The 26,825-nt window shown below is 36.8% G+C and overlaps 1 protein-coding gene across 10 annotated transcripts in view; it reads left to right on the top strand.

Moving 5' to 3' along the window:
* The window catches only part of IPCEF1 (interaction protein for cytohesin exchange factors 1), a 178,015-nt gene that overhangs the window by 9,953 nt on the left and 141,237 nt on the right, over window positions 1-26,825 (top strand). For 7 of the 10 annotated variants that reach the window (XM_060616959.3, XM_060616955.3, XM_060616961.3 and 4 more), the window contains exon 2: window positions 8,567-8,648. The exons of 2 other annotated variants lie outside the window; for them this stretch is intronic. The gene's annotated coding sequence lies outside the window, so the exon portion shown is untranslated. Of the gene's footprint in view, window positions 1-5,637; window positions 6,913-8,566; window positions 8,649-26,825 lie in introns of those variants that run through there. One more of the 10 variants, XM_060616951.3, reaches the window with a different exon arrangement.

The raw sequence follows: 26,825 nt of genomic DNA, 5'->3' as shown, positions 1-26,825 counted from the left end.
GAGGTTTTCCCCCTTTGGAGCATTCTATTGCCTGGCCTTTATTAATAAGTTGTCTCTACTGATTTATCATCAAGGTGAAGTTTGAGTTCAAGTTTAATCATTTTCTACGCCTCAGTGGGTTATCCCGTCAGGCAAGTATTCTTAACCTTACACTTGCGTAGGTTGGGAGGCCCCTACTCGTCTGTCTCAGGTGCCTGGTGTCAATGTCACACCATAGAATCAGATGCCAAACCTATTTTAGCTAAGAGGGAATTTAGACCCCATTTACTCTAATGCTGCCACTTAATGGATAGAGAGCCGAAATCCAAAGAGATTTTGTGATTTCTGTGTATAGCTTGTTGTGATTGCTATGCATAGCTTGCTGGAAATAACACTCAGTTCACTGCCTAGATTTCTTGAGTCCTAGATGTTCTTCACTGTTATATCTGGGTTAAAATGGACACATTCTTAGAAGAGAAAGGTCTTTACGTTGTTATGAGTTACTAACACCAATGTGTGCATTAGCCAGTCAGATCTTTCCAACTGAGAGCTAATTCAGATCGCTGACCCAGTTGGCCTACATACCCAACCTTGAGGTGACGAATGCCTGATCTAGACCCTCTAAATATTAACTACCCAACAGCAAAGACTGCATCACTTATTTTGTAAGGTTATTTCAGTTTTCCTCATTTTAAATGTCTTTCTGTCAAAGGCTTGATGATTTGGAAGTCTGCACAAGATGGAGGTGGAGAAGGGCACTCTTAACTGGCATAGAAGAGGTGGGAATTGCCTCAGAACTTACACAAAATGCTTAAATCCCTGAAGGAGAGAATCTCTTCAAACTTTTTCAAGATTTTTTAATCAGAAAGTTTTTAAATACACACACAAAACAACAAATTTTATCTTCTTGATTTATTAAGCTTAGACTCTCAGATAACTACTTGTCATTCACAGGCTTTCCCCAGAAGTTGAATTTGCTTCATAAAAAGTTATCAGGCCAAATGTCTGGCAGGGTATCAGGTATGAAAATGTCATGGTCCTTGATTGTTTAGTTGCATGTGTATAAATGTGAATTAATGAAATTGTAGCAGAATGTTCTTGGGGGGAGCTGTGTCTTTAAAACATGGAAACAAAAGATTCATTTACTAAGGTTCACCTTTAGCTAATAGACTGTGGAAAAAGCTGTGTCAAACTTCAGAACTAAGCAAGGCTATTTTTGCCCCTGGGAGTCTCGGAGGCAATGTATAGTGATACAAGTCAAGAGGTAAGCAGCACTTAGGAAACCTGGTTCTGTGGCTGAACATACTCGTGAAGGGCACTGTAAGAGAAAATTCTTGGATTGGTTTTAGAGTTGCAACCAGTAGAACTTTCTTGGGCAGAGTGTTAGTGGAAAGGGAGGCTATAATTTCAAATGTCCTGTTGGTATTCTATTAAAAAAGAAGGTTGTTTCCCATCATATTTTGTTCTGGGGGAGTGGTTTGAATTGGATCTCCTTTGTAGCATACTTAAAAAAAATTGGATGCTGCATTTGTTGTTATTGGTTATTGACGTGTTGTATCAGAGGGGATTATCCCTACGAGGAAGTATTCTGGTCGGTAAAATGGAATTTCAGTTCTTCCCACCCCACACATACTTAGTCTTTTCATTTTCTTCTTGCCTGGGAAACAAGAGCATGCTCCTTGAGACAGAGGTATGTTGTGCTGTAATTCGTACAGATGGAAACTTCGGGTTAGCTATGAGCTAATACAAAATTTTAGCAGCATGGATTCCAGAGCAGGGCCAAAAAGTGCTCTAGAATTTGTGGAGAGGAAAACAAAGGTTCAAAACTGAAACTGGTCCTGATTTGAGCTGAGAATATAAATTCCTCTGATGTCAGGAGATGACTTAACTAGCATAGACTTGTCCGGAAATCTATTCTTTTTATCATTTGTTTCTTCAGTCTTTGGAGGCATTTGACCTTTCATAACACAATGCTAGCATGGAACTATTTGGCACTCAAATGAGTAGAGAATCCTATTTTCTTTTTTGTATGACTGATCTAGGAAGTCATGACAAAGTTGTTCATGTGAATAGTTACTCATAAATATTACTCTTAGTTGTTTTTTCAAAAAGGTAACTTTAAACTTTTTTTCTGTTTCCCAGAAAAAATTAGATCCTAAATGAATACTTTTTTGTGCTGCTTGGTGTCTAAGAGTGTTTCTTTATGTCGTCTTCTGAGGTTATGCTCAGTAGCCTTGAAAAGAGCTTTAAACTATTTTGGCTTGTTATTTATGATGCACCAGTCTGTGTTTTAGGTTGAGTATCACTCCCTATCACATTAATCAATCTTAAAGCATACATGGAATTCCCTAATAGCTGATAGTTTTTTACTTGACAGTGTTTTGAATAATTCAACAGCACTGAATGTCTAAGTTGCTTAATTTTTCTGAGGTGAAACCAAGAATCTAGAATGATAAAGTAGAATGGGAACCTCACACATCATCTGGCATCAACACTTAGATTTTAGACATAGGAACCGTGAGGGTGGAGAGAATCCGAGTCTTTCTTGAGGTCATATTGCTAACTTGTGGCAGAGAGAAGAGAGGAAGATAGAGAGGCTCAAAAATTAGGCAAACTTCTTCACTGAGGGATTTTTTTTTAGGGCCACTGATATGCTGACATGTGTTATAAATCCCCAACGAGGAGAAAATGTTTAGTTGTAGGGAAATTTAATAAGCAGCTTTCCCCAATTTATTGGCCAAGGAACTACCTTCCTGGCAGAACAAAACAATCTTAGGGTTCATTAAACATGCTTTAGAAACATTGTTCTTTCACTTACTCCATCATTTAACCAAAATATGCATATTTTTTTTAACAAGTGAAACAGTCTTGACAGCCATAATTTTACATTTTTGTTGGCCTAATTGTTTATATCTAGGGGAAAAGATATGGAGGTGCAATGGAAATGAGAATAGTAAGTGACTTTGGAATTGTCTTTGTTCTGAATCCTCAGGGCATAAATTAGATTTAAATCATAAAAAACCAAATTAAATGGCAAGGGAGTGAGAAGTTTCTTAACTCTCAATATGTAAACTGTAAAACAAAGATAGAGAATGAGCAATGTTTTGTTGCAAGGAGCACAAAATTCTTAAACATTATGAATACACGTGGAGGCATAAAGGATGAACCTTGTCTTGCTTCTCCTAAGTCAGCAAAGTCTATCCAAATTATGACAATGAGAGTTGTATCAATAAGAAACTATAGTAACTATGTTATATGAAATTGAATATATTCACTTAAATAAAACAAGGTGTTATGCCCAGAATTCGTGATCCCCAAAGACCGCCAGGGAGCCGAGTCCGATGCAAAAGCAAAGAGCCTTTATTTCAGCTAGCTCGAGCTCAATCCCCTACCTGCACCCACGCAGGGGTGAGATACTGGGGAGAGAGAGCGAGTTTTAAAAGGACAAAGGTTTTATTGGGGCCTAGGGGCAGTTGGTGAGGTAATGGCTGTGGCCTCAGCCGATTGGCTGGGAAAGGGTCAGAGTCCTGTTAGGCAGGTGAGCGGGAGGTTACTCAAGGGGAGGAGGCGTGGTCAAGGTGAAGGACACAGAACAAGATGGAGTCGGCTGGCGTAGGTCCACCCTTTCAAAGGGACGTCCAAAGGAAATGTTCATGAAATTGTGGTCAAAATTACTAGACTGAACAGAATTCAACAGAGACTTATTATTTTCCTCCCAGGAGCACATTAGAGCTCTGAGGACAGAGACTCATGTTTTTGTCCACTACCTGTACTCCCAGTGCTTAAAAGAGTGAGTGGTATAAAACAGATGCTCAGAAAATACTTGTTGAATAAAATAATTTAGTTTGTTTTATTAATTATACTTCACTGATAAGGTGATGCAGACATTCATTTAAAAATTTAAACATTACTTGGGCGCCTGGGTGGCTCAGTTGGTTAAGCATCTGACTTCGGCTCAGGTCATGATCTCATGGTTCTTGAGTTTGAGCCCAGCTTAGGGTGAGCTCATGCCTCACTTCAGTGAGCCCCGCTTCTCCCTCTCTCTCTCCCTCTCTTTCTCTGTCCCTTGCTCACTTGTGCCCTCCCCTCAAAAAAAATTTTAAACATTATGGAAAAACACAGGTTGAAAAGTTATATTTATTCTTCATCCAAAATTTCCAGACTCCCACCATGGAAGAAACCACAGTAACCAGTTTGCATAATGTTCTTCTAGAATGTTCTATGCAAATCTAAGCATGCATACATATATATGTATATACACACATATATTTATTTTTTACTTTTTTTAGAGAGAGATCACATGCAAGTGGGAGAGGGGTAAGGGGAGAGAGAGAGAATCTTAAGTAGGCTCCATGCTCAGTGTGTAGGCCATGGTCGGGCTCACTCCCATGACCCCAGGATCCCGACCTGGGCCAAAATCAAGGGTTAGAACCTCAACTGACTGAGCCACCGAAGCGCCCCTACACACATATTTATAAATATAGTTGTTTTTAAACAGGTAGAGGCACACTGTATAGATTGGTCTATATCTTGTTTTTTTTTTCACTTAAATGTCTATCTTAATGACAGATTTTAAGAATTGCTTCCAATAAATGAAAAACTGTATAACACTGACATTTTACTTTTCATTTCTTGATGATTTCATGTTATAAACCATTTGTGTTTCTTTTCTATGAACTGCCTCTAAGTTCTTTGTCATTTTTTCTGTTGGTTTAATGGCCTTTTATAACAGATTTGTAAGAGGTCTTTATATATGAAGGAAATGAGCTCATTGTCATATGTGTTGAAATATTTTTCCCAGTTGATCATTTGTATTTTGACTTTGTTTGGTATTTTTTTCTGTGCAGAAAAAAACATTTTTTTATACAGTCTTAACTCACTAATCTTTCTGGAATTTGGGTTTTGTGTATTGCTTAGGAAAGCGTTCTCCTCTCCAAAAAGGAAGAAATTGCCCTATATTTACTTCTCATAGTTTTATTACTTTATCTTATATATTTAAATCTTTGGCTTACCTCAAATTTTCTTTGATGAAAGCTTTGTTAGATGTTTTCCACATGGTTCATCAGTTGAATAAGCCACATTGATAAATTTCAATATATTTAAGCATTCATTAAAAATAATCTAACTTTGGGGGTACCTGGGTGGCTCAGTTGGTTGAGTGTCCTTCTCTTGGTCTTGGCCCCGGCCATGATCTTGCAGTCGTGAGACTGAGCCCCACATTGGGTCCACGCTCACAGTGCAGAGCCTGCTTGGGATTCTCTCTCTCCCCATCTCTCTGCCCCTCACCTGCTCATGCTCTTTCTCTCTCAAAAAAAATTTACCTTTATTATTATGGAAAATTCCAAACTTACGAAAGTAGATAGGGAAGAGTGGGGAAGATGACCTGATAGGCAGGATCTGGACATTTTTCACCTGATAAAAGACTGGAAATTTTCGTTCCTTTCAGTTTAACAACTTCAGCTGCGTACGTGGGAATGATCCCTCACATTACTTTCAACAATTAAAACCAACAACCATTTCCCTAAAGGAAAACTTAAAAGTTTCCACAATTTTAAAATGCTGTAACAGTAATGATTGCTGGGAGCAAAATATCAAATGATATAATTCTATTTCCCTTCTCATTATCTTTCTGTTACTCTTCACTCCGTGATCTCGAAGGGTGCCTACAATCACACGGAAAAATCTGACTCACTGAAGAACAACCTCAACAGAATTCATTTTGTCCATTTTCTAAGTCTAAGTGGATTTTTAACATTTTCTCAGCATAGAGAAAATATAGAAGCAAATGCTTGGATGACAGTATGTATTAGTGTATTTTGTTATTTTGTGTTCCTGGCAATATTTTTATTTTTATCTTATTTTTCAATATACACCTGGCTAGACTTGGTGAACCAAAGGCATAGCTAGTGTTAAAAGATGCTGCATTAAAATATATAATCATTGCCGGAGAATGAGAAGACAAGCCACAGACTTAGGAAAATATTTGCAAAAGGCATATCTGATAAAGGACTGCTATCCAAAATATACAAGGAATGCTTAAAACTCAACAAAGAGAAAACAAACAACACAATTAAAAAATGGGCAAAATATTTGCATATACACCTCCTCAAAGATACAGAAGACAAATAAGCATATGAAAGATGCCTAGCATCTTACTGTCGTTCAGGAAAATACAAATTAAAACAACCCATTAGAATGGCCCAAACCCAGACCACCGACAACACCAAATGCCAGCGGGGGAGTGGAGCAACAGGAACTCTCATGCATTGATGATGCGACTGAAAAAGAGCACCGCTATTTTGGAAGAGAGTTTGGCGGTTTCTTACAGAACAAATCCTATCCTTACCATACTATCCTTCAATTGCACTCTGTGGTATTTATCCAAAGGACTTGACAACTTACGTCCACACAAAAATCTGCACAACAGATATTTATAGAAACTTTGTTCACAGTTGCCAAAACTTGGAAATAACCAAGATTTCCTTACTAGGGGAATGGATAAACAAACTGTGGCCTATCCAGACAATGGAATGTTATTAAGTGCTAAATGGATATGAGCTATCCAGCCATGAAAAAGCATGGAGGAACCTTAAATGAATGTTCTAAGTTAAAGAAGCCAGTTTTGGAAAGGCTACTACTGTATGATTCTAATTGTATGACATTCTGGAAAACGCAAAACTATGAAGACAGTAAAAAATCAGAGGCTGATGGGTTGGGGTTAAGGAGAGGACTTTCAGGGCAATGAAAATATTCTGTATGTTACTCCACTGGTGGATACGTGCCATTATAGATTTTTCAAAACCCATAGAATGTACAGCACCAAGAGTGAACAGTCATGTAAACTATGGATTTTGGATGATAATGAGATGTTAGTTGTAACAAATGTATCACTGGTGGCAGCAGAGAAAGGCGCTGAAATCTCTGACTGTAATGGTGAGTTTTCTATTTTTTTTTCTGGCAGTTTTTATCAGTTTTTGCTACACGTATTTTGAAGCTCTGTTACTATCTGTTTAAACTTGTAGGGCTTTAGGGTGCCTGGGTGGCTCAGTTGGTTAACCAGACTCTTGATTTTGGCTCAGCTCATGATTGGTGTGTCAATTCGAGTCCCTCATCAGGCTCTGTGGACAGTGTGGAGCATGCTTGGGATTCTCTCTCTCCCTCTCTCTCTGCCCCTCCCGGTTCTCACTCTCAAAATAAGTAAATAAACTTAAAAAAACCCAAACGCGTAGGGTTTTTGGATCTTCTTGATGAATCAACCCCTTTGGCATTTTGAAATGCCCCTTTATGTCCCAGCTAATGTACTTTGCCCTAGGTACAATTTGTCTGATATTTAACATAGCTTTCTTTTGATTGTTACCATGGTTTATAATTTTTCTATCCTTTCTCTTAACCTATTTGCATCTTCATTTTTGATACATTTCTTGTAGGTCGCAGTTGGATATTGCTTATTTATATCCAGTTTGACAATCTCCATCTTTTAATGGAGTATTAGAGCATTTACATTAAGTGTGATTATTTATGCAGTTGGTTTTAAACGTACCATATTGCTATTTGCTTTCTATTTGTCATGTTGATTTTTTTTGTCCTCTTTCCTTTAATTCTGTCTTCTTTGTTTTTTGTTCTTTTTGTTTGTTTGTTTTAGAGATAGCGTGAGGAGGGGTCAGGGGCAGCGGGTTGGGGGGAGAGAGAGAGCGAGAGAGAGGGAGAGAGAGAGACTCTAAGAATCTAAGAATCTAAGCAGGCCCCATGCTTAGCATGGAGCCCAAAGTGGGGCTTGATCCTACCATGCTGGAATCATGACTTAAGCCGAAATCAAGAATCAGACACTCAACTAACTGAGTCATCCAGGTGCCCTTATTCTGTCTTCTTTGTGATTAATTGTATATTTTTTACAATTTTATTTCATGTCCTTTGTTGGCTTATTAACTATTACTCCTTGTGAATACTTAATGGAGATCCTCTGCAAATCTCTTGAAGTCTTTTTTCTGTATAGCTATCTTTTCTCTATTCCTCTGCCCTGTGAACTCTGATTGCCTTGGTGTTCCCAGCAAAGTTTTCTCAACTCAGAAGGACCTCTACACTCTACCTAGTGTTCCCCCCACTTCTCTGGGGACTGAAAGCTTTCTCCATGCCCTAAACTGAAGTGATCATGAGGCTTACCTCAGTGGTTTCCTATCTCTCAGGGACCACTGTCCTACATTTCCTGACTTCCAATGTCATGAAAGCCATTGTTTCATACAGTTTGTCCAATTTTGTTGTTGTTTCAGGAAGGAGGGTGAATCCTGTATCTGTCACTCCATCTTGCCGGAAATGGAAGTACTTAGGAGGAGTTTTGCACCACTTGTTTCCTCTGCCTGTGATACTCTTCCGTTTGAACTTAACACGGCCAAATCTTTTTTAATCATTTAGATCTTAGTCAAGTGTCAGCCTCTTAGAGAAGTTCTCCCTGATCCTCAATCCAAAAGAGCCACCCAGACACTATCACACTTTTCTATCCCTCTGTCCCTGATACTCCTTTCTGATATTTTCCCCAGGTGATTTAATTATTAGGTTTTTTAAAAAAATATATCTTTCTTTTTTTTTCCAGATTATAAACTTCAAGAGATTAGGGATGTTGTAGGTCATATTCACACTGATTCCCTATTGCCTGTGGCAGTACTCGACACATGGTAAGCATTTGACATGTATTTATTGAATGAATGAATGAATGAATGAATGAAGTGAATTAATGAATCCTTCTCTTTCTTACATTGCAAACTGTATAATTCCTTCTCCAAATGTGGTCTGTGGGGGGCGCCTGGGTGGCTCAGTTGGTTAAATGTCTGACTCTTGGTTTCGGCTCAGGACATGATCTCATGGTTTGTGGGTTCAAGCCCCACGTCGGGCTCTGAGCTGACAGTGTGGAGCTTGCTTGGGGTTCTCTCTCCCTCTCTCTCTGCCCCTCCCCTGCTTGTACACACACACACAAATAAATAAATAAACTTAAAAAATAATGTGGTCTGTGGACCAGTGCCAGTTCACAAAATTACTGATCCATGATGAAATACATTCAGAAATTGAGAGTAACTTTAGAAATTTTCTGCCAACTCAATACAGCAATTTTGTGTTTATTAAATCTAATGAAATTTTGAGTTCTTGTAGCTTGTGTGCCTTTTAAAAATTCTATTTTTCTGGTAATTAATTTGTCTTGTATAGAAGTATCAGTCTGCAATGGATTAGAATTAAAAAGAAAAACTGGCCCCTTCAAACTGTAGATAGTTCATTTTTTTGGTTTCTTTTTTAAGTGTATTTACTTATTTTTGAGAGAGAAAGAGAGAGGGGGAGGGAGGAGGCATGCACAGGAACAGAGGAGGGACAGAGAGAGAGAGGGAGAGAGAGATTCCCAAGCAGGCTCCATGCTGCCTGCACAGAGCGTGATGTGGGGCTTGACTCCACTAACCATGAGATCTTGACTTGAGCCAAGATTAACAGTCAGACACTTAGCCAGGCGCCCTCAAACTGTAGATAGTTTGATAACCTCTGGATTATATGCCATGGGGAAAAGAGTATTGAACTTTTAAAGGAATCAAGTTTGGGGGCGCCTGGGTGGCTCAGTCCGTTGAGCATCTGACTTCAGCTCAGGTCATGATCTCACGTGAGTTCAAGCCCCACGTCGGGCTCTGTGGTGACAGCTCGGGGCCTGGAGCCTGCTTCAGATTCTGTATCTCCCTCTCTCTCTGCTCCTCCCCTGCTCACACTCTGTGTCTCTTTCAAAAATAAATAGGGGCGCCTGGGTGGCTCAGTCGGTTAAGCGTCTGACTTCGGCTCAGGTCATGATCTCACGGTCCGTGAGTTCGAGCCCCGCATCAGGCTCTGTGCTGGCAGCTCAGAGCCTGGAGCCTGCTTCTGATTCTGTGTCTCCCTCTCTCTCTGACCCTCCCCCGTTCATGCTCTGTCTCTCTCTGTCTCAAAAATAAATAAACATTAAAAAAATAAAAAATAAATAAATAAAGATTAAAAAATTTAAAAAAATAAATAAAGGAATCAAGTTTCAGGAAAGTAATTTATTTTCCACTTAATTCTGGCTCAATATACATTATTTTGAGTTTTTCATATGCACAAGAAGGGTGATGAACCATATCAGGAGTTACTACTTTTCTTTTTTTCATACTCTCTTCTTTGGAAGCAAATTTAGCTTCACTTCTTGGAGGAAAGGTATCTATGTGTATTATTTGGAATTCTGTCATAAGGATTTGTCTCCTCTTCTTTATTTATTATTCAATCTTTTATTTATATCAGCAAGGACTCATGAATATGTCTGTTATATTTTCAGTTAGAATTCAAAAATATGTTATTTATTTTGTTGTTTAAATTGTTCTGGTCTTGGCAATTGAGTTCTTTTCCGATTGGCTAATATGTCCCTTTGACCCATCTCTATCCTTTTGTTTTTTGAGCACTTCCTTATTAAGCATGCAATTTTAGATTTTATGAATGTATATATCTATATAACCTCCAGTCAGAAATTAGAACTTTTCCATTATTCCAGAAGGTTTCCTGAATTTCCTTCCTGTAAATTTCCACCCACTATATAGGCAACCACTGTTCTGATTTTTATCACTATAGATTAGTTTTCCTTTGATCTTGAACTTCATGTAGATGGAATCATATAGTAGGTACTCTTATGTGTTTCTAAGATGCTTCATGTTGTTTTGTGTGTCAGCGGTTCATTTTTTTTTATTGCTGAATATAAGTACATTGTTTGGATATAAGGTAATGTATTTATCCATTATTTTGTTGATGAATATTTGATTTTTTCAAACTTTTTGCTATTAGAGTTAAGTTGCTATGAATAGTTTTAAGGACATTTATTCTTTTTTCTTTGAGTAATTACTTGGAGTGGAATTAGGAGGGTAGGTGTAGTCAAACATTTCCCATAGTGTTTGTCCTATCACGGTTATTCTACATATTCTCCGTATTCAGTGTTGTTAGCCCTGTTGATTTTAGTTATTCTGTTAAAGTAAAATTTGTGTTTCTTTGATGAAATATTGAGCACGTTCTCATGTATTTATTAGCTATTTATATATCTTTTTTGTGAAGGGCTTGTTCAAATTTATTTTCTATTTTTTAATTGGATTGTTCTTTTTTTTTCTATTTGTAAGACTTTTTATATATTCAGGCTACAATCTTTCTGTTACGTATATGTACTATGAATATTTTCTCCCAGCCTATAAGTTGCTTTTTTATCTTATGATATCTTGATGAACAACAGTTTTTATTTTTTTATTTCATCTAATTTATCAAATTATTTTATGTTTTTTCCAAGTTTGTGTCACATCTAAGAAATCTTTCCTTACCCTGAGGCTGTAAAGATATTATCCTCTGTTTTCATCCAGAAACAGTATTGTTATAGCTTTTACTTTTGATACATAAGGCATTTCACATTAAGTTCTGTTTGTGGAATGAGTAGAAGTTGATATTTACTTTTTCCCATATGAGTGAGTATACAAATTTCCAGATATGTTTAAGGAAGAAAAAGAAAAGGAAAAGAGAAAACACCTTCCATTTCCCTATTGAATTATTTTGGTTTCTTTGTTGAAAATAAATTGACTGATGTGAGTTTATTTCTGGATTCTCTATTTCATATTAGTGATCTATTTGTCTTTTCTTGTACCAATGCCATATTGTCTGGATTCTCTAGCTTTGTAGTAAGTTTTGAAATTAAGAAGTACTATGAATCCTCCATCTTTCTTTTTCTTTTTCAAAATTATTTTTGCTACTATAGGCATTTTCATTTCTACAAAAAATTTAGAATCAGCTTGTCAATTTCTACAGAAATATCTTGCTGGGATTTTGATTGGGAGTGAATGACCATACCAGCCAATTTGGTGAGAATTGACGTCTGAACAATATTAAGTCTTATCCATGAACATAGTATATCTCTCTATTTATTTAGGTCTTCTTTAGATCTTCTCTCAGCAAGTCACAGTAGTCTTCAGTTTAAAGACTTTACATGCTTTTGTTAAAATTATCCCAAATTATTCTCTGATGATATTGTAAAGGGAATTGTTTTTCAAATGTTATTTCCCAATTTTTTGCTACTACACAGAAATATAATATAATTTTTATATTAATCTTTTATCCTGTGACCATGGTAAATTCAATGATTACTTTTAAGATTTTTTTTTAAAAGAATATTTATTAGGATTTTCTATGAGGATTTCTTAGGATTTTCTAAGCAATGTTATTAGGATTTTCTATGAGGATTTCTTAGGATTTTCTAAGCAATGTTTTGATTTTCCTTAAGATTTTCTTTAGGAAACAGTTTTGTCTTTTCTATTCTAAACCTCTAAGTCTTTTATTATTTTTTTCTTCTTACCTTATTATACCACCTATCACTACCCACACAAGGATAGACAGAAGTAGCAAGATGAGAAATCCTTTGCTTTGTTCCTAACCATAGGGGAGTATTTAATATTTTACCATAAATATGATGTTAGCTGCAAGTTTTTTTCATAGATGGCATTTTATTAGATGGCGTTCCCTTCTATTACTTGCATACTTGGAGGTCTTTCGTTTTTTAATCACAAATGGGTTTTAAATTTTGACAAACACATTTTCTGCATCTATTGAGATGATCATTGGTTTTCTCTCTGTATTTTGAAAATATGGTCATTTATATTGATATTCAAATGTTAAGTCTGGGATCAACTTCCCATAGTTATGATATAATATCATTTCTATATATTGCTGGATTCAACTGCCAATATTTTTTTTATAAACTTTTACATCTATGTCCATGAAAAATGCTGGTCTATAATTTTCTTATAATATCTGTGTCAGTTTGTGCTGTCATCACAAAAAGAATTGAGAACTATTCCCTCCTCTACCTTCTGAAAAGTTTTTTAAAGTTCCTTGGGGTTTTGGATGCTCATTATGTTTTACTTTTCCAAAAGTTGAAAATTTTATTTATTTATTTATTTATTTATTTATTTATTTATTTATTTATGTATTCATTCATTCATTCATTCATGTATAATGTTTATTTATTTTGAGAGAAAGAGATAGTGTGTGCACGAGGGTGGGGGAGAGGCAGAGAGAGAGAGGGAGAGAGAGAATCCCAAGCAGGCTCCATGCTGTCAGCACAGAGCCTGACCCAGGGCTGGATCTCACAGTTAGTTTGATCATGACCTGAGCCAAAATTAAGAGCCAGATACTTAACCAACTGACTGAGCCACCAGGCATGCTGAGAAAGAAATTTAAAGGTACATACTATCCCCCTTCCTGAAATGTTTATCTACTGCATAGTGAAAGTCCATGAGGCAAAATTTTTTTGTGTCATCTGCAGGTCGTGTTTATCCACATATTGTAATTACTAACCTTCTTCTAGAACTATCATAAGTATTGAAATATTATCATAAGTATCATAAGTACTTACTATCATAAGTATTTGAAATATTGGAACAGCAAACCAAAATTAATACTCATTTGTGTACATGTACATGCATGCGTGTGTGTGCGTGCATATATTTGTTTGAGAAAAGATGTAGTATTCTAGCAAGTACTTCTCTGAATGTACAGTGTGAGAGCTGTATTTGAGCAACTTTTCATATTATTTAATAAAATAGAATGTCTACAAATAGTATGTCTAAAAATCTATTCTTATGTTTTGTAATCAGTATGACAGGAATTAAGAATATTGAAGATAATTTACATTCTCAGAGCACAAAAAGCTTTATTCGAGCCAGGTTTTCTAGGCTTCCTTAAAATAAAGCTTTTGCTCAGGGCTGTTGAGGCCAATTGCACTCATTTGAGTTTCATCTCATTTTATTTTATCCAATCTCTTTCTTTCCAGAGTGTAATGAGCTGTGAAGTGGCCAAAATATAATCAGGGAAGAGAAAAGAAAAAATGAAGCTCTTGAATTAGACACAGATTGGAAAAATAAAACTCAAAATAGTGGAAAATAATCATTCCTTATATTTTAGCTTCTTTGATACATAAGAACTATAGTCACATTCTAGGATTTATAATTCACTCAGGAATTTTTGTTTTCATTTTACTTTGCTATTGCGTCTGGTCACAATATATGAATAGAAATAAGAAAACAGATATGTGGATTAAAATCCAAAACAACAGAATGAAATTCAGACAAGATCAGTTTATCCTAAATTAGTGTTCTAAGAATACTCTCATAATTTAACTATGCTTTATATCTTTGGGAAAATGTATGAATTTAAAATATGATGCACTTTGTTAAGCAGACAGGGGAAGAATTTGAGCAGATGTTTGCATTGTGGTTTAAAATTTGGGGGACTTAGAAATGATTACCTCTTGAAAGCCAAGAATTTTCTTTCCTTCTTCCTCTTCCCCTCCTCCTCCTCCTCCTCCCTCTCCTCCTCCTCCTGCCCCTTCTCCTCCTCTCGCTCCTCCTCCTTCCCCTCCTCCTCTTGTTCGTTTTGTTCTTCTTCCTTTTGTTTTGTATTTGGAAAGACCATGTTTGAGGTTGTACACTGGAAACATGAAACAGACTTCAAGCATTTTTATATCAGCAGGAACTTTATTCGAATGTAATCTTGCTAAACTTGGAGTACCATAGCCAAAGCCAATTGTTGCTTTTGGTGTGTTGTTTTGTTTTTTTTTTTAATCTAAATAGATTATTTTCCCGTTCATATCTCCATTTAATTTTGTGCTTTTCACATACTGATAAAAATAAGACACGACCCATATGGTTAGGCTTGGAAAGTAATGATTGATACCAAGAGAGGATCCTGAAGCCAGAAGAAGGGAATCGAGAAGGAAACAGTGCCTGAGAAGGGCCATTTTATCTTGTTTTCTTTACATAGAAATGTCTCAAGATGAGAGTAGAAACAATGTTTTGGACAACTGTATTAAAAAAATGTTTAGTGGGCACATTTTCCAGTCATGTTCTGATGAGAAACAGATGTAGATGCTGTTAAATCATGTCAAATATGAACTGCCTGTGTACCCTGTGAATATGTGTAAATATTTAACTAGAAAAACAGTCACATGAGAATGGCTCTGGAGTAATCTTGGAAGCAGGAAGCCACAAATTATAGGTCTGAAATTTACCATGCATGGCTTATGAGTTCAGATAAGTAAAACCAAATGAAGAGACTCTGAAAGTTTTATAAATAGTTCATGTTTTTTGGTAAGGGGAGGGAAAAGAAAGGATTAGGGAGAATTTTTAATGTACTTCAAGTACAATCAGTACAATTAATTATAACCAGAGCAGTAAGAATCATATGATAGGAATTCAGTTATGCATTTGAATCTATATTCATGATCTATGAATTCATAGAATTATGAATCTAGAGTCTTAATCTGCATTTATATTACTTACCAACTACATAGGAACAATTACTGTGAAATCATAGCTTATTCTAATTAGGTTCTCAAGTCAGCACGTAAGGTAAAAATCATATGTATTCAGACTTACCCTGACCGTCTTTCTGGAAGGCATCCTGTTGGAGACAGAAATACCTAGTTCTACTAACACATCTAGTGTTGTGACTGAGCCCGGTATCCTTGCAGGTTTTGGATGATGAGGATAGCTTTGGTTTATGGGCCAAATGTGGAGGGCTAACTATTTACATCAGGAGCATGTTTCATGGAAAATATGTATCTTTAAAACTAGAAGCACACTGTGATTCTAGTCAGATGGAAACATGCCTTCTGTCTCAGTCTCATCCACAGCCTGGAGCTTATACTCCTCAAGGGGAGAAAGTGAAATGAATTTGCTCTATTTTATTGCTTTATTTGTTTTCACGTTTAATTTTCACTTCATCAAAATAATATTGTCTAATTACCTTCTGTGCTTTAAATTATTTTATTGGAGTGTAGTCTCCATATAGGGAAATGCACAACTAGTAAGTGTTATAGTTAGTTCTTGGAGTTATTTTTTTTTTTAATTTATTCATTTATTATTTGTGAGAGAGATATAGAGAGAGAGAGAGCACAAGAGGGGTAGGAGCAGAGAGAGAGAAGGAGACACAGAATCCGAAGCAGGCTCCAGGCTCTGAGCTGTCAGCACATAGTCCAACACAGGACTCGAACTCACGAACAGTGAGATCATGACCCGAGCTAAAGTCGGACGCTTAACCGACTAAGCCACCCAGGCGCCCCTGTAGTTCTAGAAGTTTTAACAAATGCACATATCCATGTAAATCACACCGTTACCAAGATATGGAATATTTCTCTTCTTGCTCGATTACAGTAAATCCCACCTCTCTTGTCTCTCCAGCCACATTGTTCTAATTAGTTTTGTCTGTTCCAGAACTTCATATCAATCAATGGCATCACCTGCATGTACTCATGGATCTGGCTTCTTTTGTTCAGCATAATGTGTGTGAGATTAATTTATGCTGTTGCATGTGTCAGTAATAGTTCATTTCTGTTTCTTGCTGCCTATCGTATCATATAAATATATTGCAATTTGTTTACTTCTTTTCCTGTTTTTGGACATTGGGGTTGTTTCCAGCTGGAGACTTTATTATAAATAAAGTCACTGTGAATGTTCATATACCAATCTTGGTGCCGATGTATGCTTTCCTTTCTCTTGAGTAAATACTAAAGAGTAGAGTTGGTGGTCATAAGGTTCTGTTGTGCTTAGCTTTATGACGAAACTGCCAAATATTTTAAAAGAATGTTGTAGCTTTTTACACACTCATCAGTAACGTCTGAGAGTTCTGGTTGTTTCCCATCTTGCCAAGGTCTTTAAGTTGTCATTAGTTGTCTTATAGCTTGTTTCTCTTCCAGGTTTGAGGCGTTTTCCTAATGATTCAGTAAGTTGAGCACTAGTCCATGTGCTTCTTGGCCATTTGTAGATCTCTTGTAGATCAAGCCATTGCGCAGTTTTAATTGGTCTATATGTCATTGTATTAATGAGTTGGAAAAATTCTTCATATATGCTTGATATGGGTCCTTTGCCTGATAGATATTTTGTGAATACTTTCTCTCATCCATAGCTTGCTTATTTTATTAATGTCAACTTTAATGAGCGGACATTTTAAATATTTTCTTTTATACTTTCTGCATCCTGGATAAGAAATCTTGGCCTACCTCAAGATTTTGAAAATACTTCTTTGTATTTTCTTCTGCAAACTTTATAGTGCTAACATTTATATTTAGGTCTATGAGGTACGAACCAAAGTTAATTTTTTTATAAAGATATCCACTTGTTCCGGGAGTATTAATGAAATGGCTTTTCTTTCTGCATTGATTTGCTCTGGGGCTTTTGTTGACAATTGATTGACTACAAAAGTGTCTCTATTTCTCAGCCCCCTTTTCTGTCCCATGGTCAATGTGTATATCCTTATACCAGGACCATGCTCTCTCAATTGCCATAGCTTTATTATAGATCTCTTTTAGTTTTTCTTAGGCATGTTTTGAATATTTACTTATTTTTAAGAGAGAGGGAGAGAGAGTGTGGGGAAAGGGTTAAGAGGGAGGGGGACACAGAATCTGAAGTAGGCTCGAGCTGTCAGCACAGAGACCAATGCGGGATTTGAACCCATAAACTGTGAGATCATGACCTGAGCCGAAGTCAGACTCCTAACCTACTGAGCCACCCAGGTGCCCCATTCTTAGCCATGTTTTGTAGTTTTTAGTGTAGAAGAGTTAGATATGTTTTGCTATATTTATCCTTTTTTTTTTTTTCTGCTTTTTGGTGCTTTATGAAGAGTATTATTTTTTAAATATAATTTTCCATTTTTTATTACTGTTACATAGAAATACTATTGTTTTTGTATGTTGGCTATGTTTCCTGAGGCCTTGCTAATTCAATTAGCTATAGAAGAGTTGTCTTGTAGATTTCTTTGGATTTTTCTGTGTATACAACCATGCTGTTTGTGAATGGAGGCAGTTTTATTTCTTTTTATTTCTTCTTTTTTAAGATTTATACTTTCTGTTTATGCTTCCTGCATTATTATACTGACTAAACCTACCAGAACAATTCTGAATAGAAATGGTAAGAGTGAATATCCTGGTGTTGTTCTTGATCTTAATTGGTAAGTGGTCAGCCTTTCACCGTTAAGTATGGTATTAACTGTAGCTTTTTATGTATGTCATTTTTCATATTGAAGAAATTCTTCTATTATTAATTTGCTGACAGTATTTTATTGTGAAGGAGTGCTGAATTTTGTCAAATGTTTTTTATTAATTGACTAAGTGGTATGATTCTTCACTTTTGTCAGTGTGCAGAATTATATTGATTGGTTTTTAAAAGTGAAAACAAACTAGTATTCCTGGGATATATTTTGTGTTTTACATACAGCAGAAATTTTAAAGGCATTTTGTGTTTGTGTGCATGTAGGATGCTTGTTTATAATATTCTTTGGGGCACCTGTGTGGCTCAGTCGGTTGAGTGTCTGACTTTGGCTCAGGTTATGATCTCATGGTTTGTGGGTTCGAGCCCTGCATCAGGCTCTGTGCTGACAGCTCAGAGCCTGGAGCCTGCTTTAGATTCTGTGTCTTCCTCCCTCTGCCCTTACATGTGGTATACTATACACACAAAATATTATTTTATCTTTTTGTTAATATTACATTACTGTACCACATATGCATCTCTTAAATGAAATGCTACCTTCTGACATTTCCAAGTTGTGGCAATATCATTCATTTACTTATTTGACATACTTAATTGGAAAACAGTATATTTAGCTCCAGGGTTATAAAAAAAATAAATCAGATATGGTCTACTTTTTATTAGATCTTCCTTATAATTATGAGTAGACACATTATTAAATCCAAAGTTCATTCTGAAATATCAAATGTATCTCCAATATGGTTTTGTATTAATATTTAAATGTATCCTAGTTTTTGAAATTGGTGACTCATGTATGGAGGAATTTATAGTAATTATCCACCAACACATTATTATACCCCTCTCTTGATCTTGTTGGCAAGTAGAACTCGTCCTAGCTATATGGTTAGAAGATATATATTTGATTATATACATACATGTCTTCTGAAAATATTCGGGGTCATCCTTACTCTTTCAAAAAGATGATAAAGTAGAATTTTATTTGAGAGCCAATAAACATATCACTTTTGACATGTAAGCCACCCTCATTTTATTTATTTATTTATTTAATTTTATTTTTTAATATAATTTATTGTCAAATTGGTTTCCATACAACATCCAGTGCTCATCCCAACAAGTGCCCTCCTCAGTGGCCATCACCCACTTTCCCCTCTCCCCCAACCTCCCATCAACCCTCAGTTTGTTCTCAGTATTTAAGAGTCTCTTATGGTTTGCCCCCCTCCCTCTCTGTAACTTTTTTTCCCCTTCCCCTACCCCATGGTCTTCTGTTAAGTTTCTCAAGATCCTCATATGAGTGAAAACATATGATATCTGTCTTTCTCTGACTGACTTATTTCACTTAGCATAATACCCTCCAGTTCCATCCACATTGCTGCAAATGGCCAGATTTCATTCTTTCTCATTGCCAAGTAGTATTCCATTGTATATATAAACCACATCTTCTTTATCCATTCATCAGTTGATGGACATTTAGGCTCTTTCCATAATTTGGCTATTGTTGAAAGTGCCGCTATAAACATTGGGGTACAAGTGCCCCTATGCATCAGCACTCCTGAATCCCTTGGGTAAATTCCCAGCAGTGCTATTACTGGGTCATAGAGTAGTTCTATTTTTAATTTTTTGAGGAACGTCCAAACTGTTTTCCAGAGCGGCTGCACCAGTTTGCATTCCCACCAGCAGTGCGAGAGGGTTCCCCTTTCTCCACATCCTCTCCGGCGTCTATAGTCTCCTGATTTGTTCATTTTGGCCACTCTGACCGACATGAGTGGTATCCGAGTGTGGTTTTGATTTGTGTTTCCCTGATGAGGAGTGACATTGAGCATCTTTTCACATATCTGTTGGCCATCTGGATGTCTTCTTTGGAAAAGTGTCTATTCATGTCTTCTGCTCATTTCTTCACTGGATTGTTTTTCTACCCTCATTTTAATAAAATAAAAATTATTTTGAAATAAAGTGTAGCAGGGCACCTGGCTGGTGCAGTCAATAGAGCATGTGACTCTTGATCTCAGGGTTGTGAGTTTGACCCCACATTGGGTGTAGAGATTACTTTTAAAAAAATGAATAAAATGTAGCTTCTTAAAGAAAAAAATTATTTTGTTAGAGATTATGCACGAATTTTCACAGAGGGTGAGTTGGGGGAAGAGAGGATTGTGTTTGTACCCAAGTGTCTGAAATGCAAATATATACTTACAAAATTATTTCTTTCTTCCTCTAGAGACACCTTTGTGTCACTTAACAATCTGTTGTTTTACTTGACTGAGGTCACAATTCTTGTCCAAATGTGGAGGCATCTGAAAAAGAAGGAAGGGACCTGCCAAAGAGCCAATGGGTGGTGCTTCCCTTGAAGCAGGAGAGTCCAACATCGGGGCAACCCAACCAGTATTTTACTGAGTGCTACCTGAAGTGCGAGTTAAGAATTTACACACTTAATCTTGATTCCATGTTTCTGTGTCTTGATTTTCTTTACCTTCCCAACAAATATTTATGTTAAAGACTTTAGCTTGACTCTGTGTTCCCTATCTGAAGACAGACATTCCATGGCTACATACAGAGGCCCTGGTGGGCCTGGATTATTAGCTCCTGAGCTTGGTGTAGATCCACAGCACTGAGAGAGAAAATACGAGACTTAGGACACTGTCACCATCAGTGTGGTGGATACCAGCCATTGCCATCTGCAATCCTTGCCACAAAGAAGATTAACTTAAGCCTCTGACCCTTTTTCTTCACTCTGCCTTATGCCTTATATTATAACCATGTTTGAAGTAAAGATCTTCCCACTGATCTCTGCACTAGGGATCTGGGCTACTTATAATTCATCTTATTCATGTTAACCAAAAGCTATTATTAGAGAAATCCCTTGGCTTTGTGGTATTTAAAAGATCTCCAACTTTCTGGTACTTTATACTTTTTGTGGGCCCTCTCTCTCCCTATGTAAATGTCACACACACATGAATGATTTGTCCTGTGTCCCACAGAGGTGCCCTACAAATATTTGTTGAGCACAAAGACAATTGAGTGCTTAGGGTACAAGGGCAAGCACAAACATTCACTCCACCCGTTCTCTGGAGGCTTTCAGTCCGATGTGGAGACAGATGCTAATGAAATAATTGTGCTAATATAGGTAGAATTACAAAGTAGATGGGGCCTTGAAGGAAAAGGAACCCACTTGTATGAGAGTTTATCCCTGAGACTGTTAGAGAGAAAAGGTATATTCAAGGACTTCTTTCATGGTCCTGATCTTATCTCAGTTTGTGTTTTACAAAACTGAGAACTTTTCAGAATGTTGTATTTTTCATGTCAAGACGTGAGATCAGCTAGTGAGATGACCCGTGTGTGTGGAGAATTCGGTTAGAGCCACAACAATCAATGCATTTCTGAGTGTTCTTTTACTGTGGGGAGGGGTCAAAGAATTCTTAGGATCCTAGGAAAGAAACATGAGAGAAAGAAGAGGTTTAAGAAAGCGAGATATGGAAATGTTTTCTAGGTAGGTAGTTTTGATCTTTGATTGGTTTGTCCTTAGTATCTTAGTTGGTAATATGCAGATATGTATATTTGTATATTCCTTCATTTCTACTGTTTGGATCAAACTTACATATATACTACATCTCATTCACCTTTCCAGTCTGCTGGGCATTCTTTTGGAAGATCTGTTGGGCACAGGGTCATAATGTCTGATTTAATTTTTCTGCCATCCTCACCTTAAGCAGGTTCCCTTGACTCTGCTCAGTTTCTGCATCTATATGTTTTTATGATAAAAATAAAATCAGGTCAACTAGAAAGAGAACTCAAGTGTAAGTGACATGATTATAAGCCACGGAGTGAGGTAAGCTTCCTTCTTAAAGTCAGAGGAAATGTCAGGGTGACATGGCAGAGGCCCATCTGTGGAGCAGAGTCAGAAACAGGAACAGAAGACGGAGTTTCAGCTCCTTAGGGCTTTCTGCCTCTTTTATATGTGTGTGGGTCCAGTTACACATCATTTTGGAATGTATTTGCTTAAATAATAATTCAGAAAAGCCTTATTAATTGGAACAAAGATAGGGCTAACAGGTACTAGAGTGAACTAAAAATATCTCTGCTTAACTGATACAATAGTATAGACAAATAACAAAGGAAAACGTTTCAAGTGTTCACTAGAATTGACTTCTCAAGCCCCTTAAAGCATCTTGGAAGCCTAATTTATGTAGCATTAATCAGAAATACTTTCCATCTATTTCTTAGGTTCTCTAAGACATATGTGTAGCATTGATTTGTTGTCATAAAGTAAATAAAAATATAACTTAAAAATACTTTAGATATAACTTTTCACGATGTAGTTGAATAATAAGTTATTTTTTATATTTACAAGTTAATACAGTAATTCATTTATTGATAATGTGAAAATAGAGAATATAAGTAGATATTAGACTGGAGGACAGAGGAGATGGGTAGTGCCATTCATCAAGGTGAGAATAGAGAGCACATTTTTAAAAGAAAGATGATAAGTTCGGGGTACCTGGGTCCAGCTTTGGCTCAGGTCAGGATTTTGCACTCATGGGTTCAAGCCTCACATCAGGCTCTGTGCTGACAGCTCGGAGCCTGGAGTCTGCTTTGGATTCTGGGTCTCCCTCTCTCGCTGCCGCTCCTCTGATTGTACTGTGTCTTTCCTTGTCTCTCAAAAAATAAAATAAAACGTTAAAAATTAAAAAAAAAGAAAGATGGTAAATTCCTTGTTTTGCGCATTTAGGAAACTATATAGTACTTGGGAATGTGGGGTGCCAATAGGCAATCTGATAGACATCTGAGGAGCTAGGAATGTGACTCTAGCTTGAAATATGGATTTGTAATCCATTGGCATTGGTGACAGTTAAATAAAAATGTAATATGAGAAGGAAAGCACATGAACAGGGCCCTCGGGAACACCAATATTTAAGAGATGAGAGGAGACAGGGGAGAATAAGGAGTCTGAGGAGAGATGACAGGGAGGTAGAAAGAAGAGTGGGAGTCCTGAGAGCCAAGAGAGGAAAATATTGAGACAGCATCCTGTGCTGTGGGGAGGTTAGTAAGAAAGGTGAGCAAGAAAGTTGAAAAGTGCCCACTGAACGCAGCAAAAAAAATGCCTGCCAGTTTTGATGTGAGTGTTCTGATACAGCTGTGCCTGAGGTTCACTTGCAGGGTTTGAGAACCAAGTGCCTGGTGAGAACTAGAGCGGTAAAAGGAAATTTCTCTCAAGCACCTCGAGTGGAGGTTAAAAAACAAGCAGTGACTAAGAGTAGGGCTTTCGCAGGAGGGATTTTTTTAGAGGTAGGAGGGATTTAAAACTTGTTGTGCACTGAGAGGAAAGAAAAGAGAAAGGGATTCTCTGAAGATACAAGAGATAGAAGGGGCGATAAATGTGCTTTCTTTGAAGGACTGGGAGGGGGTGGCCCCCAAACATGGTGTAGGGATTGGTCTTCATATAGGACAAGAAAGGCAGTGAGAATAAAGAATGGTCCTCATTCCTCTGGGACATAGAAGGTGAGATGGCTGAGTGAGAGATGGAAGAAGGAAAGATCAATTGAAAACTGTTGTTTTCTTCTGTCAGTCAAGAAGTCATTAGGCACATGTCCTGAGCTCCTGTTATGTAATGGGGATTAACTGATGAAGCAAAACAAATATGATTCCTGTCAACACACAGTGTGTGGGGGGGAAGCAGACATTAATCTTGTATTGTTTTTATTTTGCATTTTCCAGGAGAGGGTCAGCAGCTTCATCATATTTTCAATGCATTCAAGGAAGACCCATAAACCGGTAGCGAAAGATTAAAATAAAAATTCTAAAGGTGGTCGATTTTTTATCTTCATTTTTAATACTGGCATATAATGGACACAATAGTGTATTAGTTTCAGGTGTATAACATAATGATTTGGTATATATATTGCAAAATGATCTCTGCAGTAAATCTGGCTAACATTTATCACCACACAGAGTTACAAATTTTTTTTTCTTGTGATGAACCTTTTAAGATCTACTCTCTTAGCAACTGTCAAATATTCAGTACAGGATTATTACTTATGGTCACCATGCTGTACATCACATTCCAAGAACTTATTCATAGTATAAATGGAAGTTTGTTATCTTTTGACCAAGTTCACCCATCTTGCCACCCCTCCCCCCACCAGCTCTGGCAACCACCCACCTGTTCTCCTTATCTGTGAGCTTGGTTTTGGTTTTTGTTTTTGTTCCTTTTCAAAGATTACATACATAAATGAGATCATATTGTATTTGTCTTTCTCTGTCTTACTTAATTTCACTTAGCAAAATGCCTTTGAAGCCTATTTTTGTTGTCATATATGACAGGATTTTCTTCTTTTTTATGATTGGCTAATATTCCATTTGTGTGTGTGTGTGTGTGTGTGCACACACATGAATGTGTGTGCATGTGTGTGCACCATATTTTCTTTATCCATTCATCAATCAATGGACACTTAGGTCTTGGCTATTGTAAATAATGTTGCAATGAACATAGTGGTACAGAAATCTTTTCTAGTTAATGTCTCATTTCATTCAGATAAATACCCAGTGTAGGATTACTGAATCATAAGGTAGGTGTATTTTTAATTTTATGAGGAACCTCCATACTGTTTTCCATAGAACACACCAATAAATACAAATTTTTGGTATCAATAAGAGCTCGGAGTTCTGGGTATTTTGATGGAGTCAGAGAGCTGAGGGAGGGTTACTTGACAGATTTTTGGAAAATAGGAAGAGAACCCTAGATACATAATATTTAATAAATGTTAGTTATTCTTTTTGAAAATCATACCGCTTGGAAGAGACAGTATGTTTTAGCATGCATTAATCTTCTTCCCCATATGTCGCTTTACAAAACTTCCCTCATCTAAGATGGTTTGACATACTTGTAAGGGATTTCCTTATTTAAAAAAAATAAATGTACATGTTTACACTTCTAAAATGAGAGCCATGAAGGACTGTATCACCCATTTTTAATGGCCTGTGTTCCTGGGTTGCATATATCACAACTAATCTTAAACTGAGAAGAATTCTCATCCTGTAAGACTGACAACACATTAAAGCATTCAAAATATTACAGCCTTCTGGATAATGTAGAAATTAAAAGTGCACATTACCATCCTCTGTATTGCAATATGGCCGGTGTATTTATAATTCTTTTACTGTCTTTTCTTAGGAAATCTGAAATTAATATGAAGTGTGAGGCTGATTTCTGGTTCAGTTTTTTAAAAAATGAATTAAGTGGTAACATTTTAAATTTTGGACAATCATTAATATATTTCCGAAAGGAGGGGTGCCTGGGTGGCTCAGTTGGTTGAGCACCTGACTCTTGATTTCAGCTCAGGTCGTGATCCCAGGGTCATAGGATCAAGCCCTGCGATGGGCTCTGTGCAGGGGGTGGAGCCCACTTGGGATTCCCTCTTTCTCCCTCTGCCCCTCCCTGGCTCACACGTGTGCATACTCTCTCTCTTTCTCTCTCTCTCAAAAAAATTATTTTTTTCAGAAAGGAATAAAGCACATTTATCATATATTTGGCCCCTTCTCACTCTGTTCTTACTTCTTTCCACAATCACCATCCTTACTTCTTTTGTTTAAATTCAAGTACAATTAGCATACAGTGTTATATTAATTTCAGGTGTACGATGAAGTGATTCAATAGTTCTACACATGATTCAGTGCTCCTCACAATAAGTGTACTCCTAATCCCCTTTACCTACTTCACCCATCCCCCCAGCCACCTCTCCTCTGGCAACCAGTTTGTTAATTATATTTAAGAGTCTTTTTTTTGGTCTTTATTTTTCTTTGTTCATTTGTTTTGTTTCTTAAATTCCACATGAGTGAAATCATGTGGTATTTGTCTTTCTCTCTTTTTAAAAATGTTTATTTATTTCCTTAGAGAGAGAGAGAGAGGGACAGAGAGAGAGAGAATCCTAAGCAGGCCCTGCACTGTCAGCACAGAGCCCCACGAGGGACTCCAACCCATGAATCATGAGATCATGACTTGAGCTGAAACCAAGAGTCAGGCGCTTAACCAACTGAGCCACCCAGGTGCCCTGGTATTTGTCTTTCTCTGACTGGCTTATTTTGCTTAGCATAATACACTCTACCTCCATCCATCTTGCCAATGGAAAGATTTCATTCTTTTTGATGGCTGAGTAATATTCCTGTGTGTGTGTGTGTGTGTGTGTGTGTGTGTGTATACATACACACATGTGTATATATACCATATCTATATATATATTTTGCATGTTATATATGATCTATATGTATATATAGGTATATATATTATCTATACCTATCATGTATATATTATCTATATGTATATTTTACATGTCCATCAACTGATGAATGGATAAGGAAGATGTGGTGTATATACACATGGGTATATATATATATATATATATATATATATATACACACACATCTTCCTTATCCATTCATCAGTTGATGGACATATAAAATTGCTGGATCTTAGGATAGTTATATTTTTAACTTTTTGAGGAAACTCCATACTGTTTTCCACAGTGGCTGTGTGAGTTTGCATTCCCATTCCCAGTGCAAGAGGGTTCCCCTTTCTCTACGTCCTTGCCAACACCTGTTGTTTCTTGTATTGTTGATTTTAGCCATTCTGACAGGTGTGAGGTGATATCTTATAATATTGATTTGTATTTCCCTGATGATGAGTGATGTTGAGCATATAGTTTATATGTTTACATGTTTGTAGGAATTTATCCATTTCTTCCATGTCGTCTAATTTGTTGGCATATAAGTTTTTATAATATACTTTTATAATTGTTTGTATTTCTGGGTGTTGGTTGT

Source organism: Panthera onca, chromosome B2 (genome assembly GCF_046562875.1).
Source record: "Panthera onca isolate mPanOnc1 chromosome B2, mPanOnc1 haplotype 2, whole genome shotgun sequence".
Classification (NCBI taxonomy): domain Eukaryota; kingdom Metazoa; phylum Chordata; class Mammalia; order Carnivora; family Felidae; genus Panthera; species Panthera onca.
This window is presented reverse-complemented; position numbering and strand designations above follow the sequence as displayed.